Here is a 2088-nt window from a genome sequence, read left to right as displayed (position 1 = left end):
GGTTATTGGATCGGATTTAGGCCCGTGTGTATAACAAAACGGGGTAAAGGGTTTAGCGGGAAAAAGAACCTAGGGATGGATATAATTATGACACGTGTACCACCAACATTTTCCTTTAGGCTATAGGGTGTGGTTGGAGCCCCCATGGGGCTTTATGAGTCCACCTAAGCTCCACGTCAGCGCTGTTTTGGTCAAAAATCACACAAGGATAATGCTAACAAATCTGATTTTGTGAGGTATGATGCTTGGTTAATTGGACAAATGTATGAACAACAAATATATGAAATGAGTGATGAACACAAGGATTTATACGTGGAAAAGCCCTTAATCAATGAATGATCTCCGGCATAAAAAACCTCGGGTGATGGAAACTACCGATCACCAACTATATTAAACAAACAAGGTTTACAAATCGGGATGATAACAAGCTTGGTACAAGGATCACTAGTGTGCAAAAGTGTGTAATCGCAGAGAGTTCTTGAGAGTTCGAGTGTAGTGCAGTTGTGTTGCTAATTGTTGCTAAATCAAGCTTGTATCCCCATTTAAAATAGAAATTAACTAGCCTAACTAACTATCCGCAAAAGGTGCAAGCTCCCCACAATCACCATAATGGTCGAAGAGTTCAGGCACGTGCAGAATTACTAAGCATATTCCCCTAGAATCTCGGTTGGACCAAGTCCTATTCGAATACACCTGCAAAACAAGTTCAAAAATGATGGAAACAATTGTTAGTATTAGGATAATAATGAGGATCCTGGACCCTTAGTCCTGCAACATCTTCTGAGAATCCTTATTTTAAACTAAACTGAGGATCCGTGATCCAAGCTGCATTTGAGGATCCGTGATCCATAAGCTGTGAAATTCTATCCCTAACAATTGCCCCCAAACATGATTAGTTAATATCCAATTAGATAGTCATGTTTGAACGATTTCCGGACTAGCCATTGCTAAAAGATATAGCCGTTGCGATGCTGACATCAGCGATAAGACTTCCTGCAACAATAATCATTATAAATAGGGTTAGAGATAAGGATGAAAATTGCATTTAAATTCGAGACTCTTCCCCTTTAAATCCTCATTCGAAGACTTCATCAGGTATCTCTTCTTTCCTTCTCTCTGAATCTTCTTCTTCCCGGTGCTCTGTTCTTCGTTTAATCCATGGCAAAGATGAATCTCCGATCCTCCCCTGCTAAGGATCCGAAAAAAGAGAGCCCTCTGAAGAGTCAGGGCATAGCTAAAAATCCTTCAATGGAACTCTGTCTCTTTACCGATCCTGAGATTGATCGGTTACGTCATTGCTTTCCGAAAGGAACCATTTTTAGACCCTTTGACTCTTCCTTGAAGAGTGATTGTGTTTCTGATGTCTGGATCACTTTTCCTGCAAGCCCTTTCCAGATTAGCTTCACATATCCTTTCCCTTTCCTAACCCAAAGCTTTTTCACACTCACCGGTTTGTGCTACGTCCAAGCCATGCCGATGGTGTGGAGAGTCTTGTACACACTTGAAAATATTATTGAACAGGAAGGGATTGATATAGGCTTATCTGAGTTGAGCCAGTTGTATAATCTTGTCAGCCATGGTTCTTATCGTTTTCTTTTTAAGCACAAACCTGGTCAAGCACATCCAATTCTGAAAACCACTAAGAACGATTCCAACTGGAGGAACCAGTTCTTCTTTGTAAGAAAGGACTCCATCCCAAATGGGAATCATCTACCCAAGAAATGGATCACCCAGGGTAGGATATGGGATCCTTGGACCAGGACCATGGTAGGATTCTCCTCTTCTGCTAAGGATAACTGATCCTTCTTTTTGTTTTTGTTGTGCAGCTATCTCATTCTCTAGCATCCAAGAATCTCCTGTCACAAGAGAGAGGATTGCTGCTTTCCGGAAGCTTGACCCTGCTATAAGAACATTTCAAGCCAAAGCAAATGATTCTATTGGTGCATACGTTCGTCGACTTCGTCTTGTATCGAGTCTTGTAATAGAATTGTAAGATCAGGGCACGTAGTACGAGAAATCTAGGGTTTGTTTGTAAATGTTTGATTTCGCACGAAATAACTTTTAGCCATTTCGTACGAAATGGCAACC

Source organism: Helianthus annuus, chromosome 10, assembly GCF_002127325.2.
Source record: "Helianthus annuus cultivar XRQ/B chromosome 10, HanXRQr2.0-SUNRISE, whole genome shotgun sequence".
NCBI classification, from domain to species: domain Eukaryota; kingdom Viridiplantae; phylum Streptophyta; class Magnoliopsida; order Asterales; family Asteraceae; genus Helianthus; species Helianthus annuus.
This window is presented reverse-complemented; position numbering follows the sequence as displayed.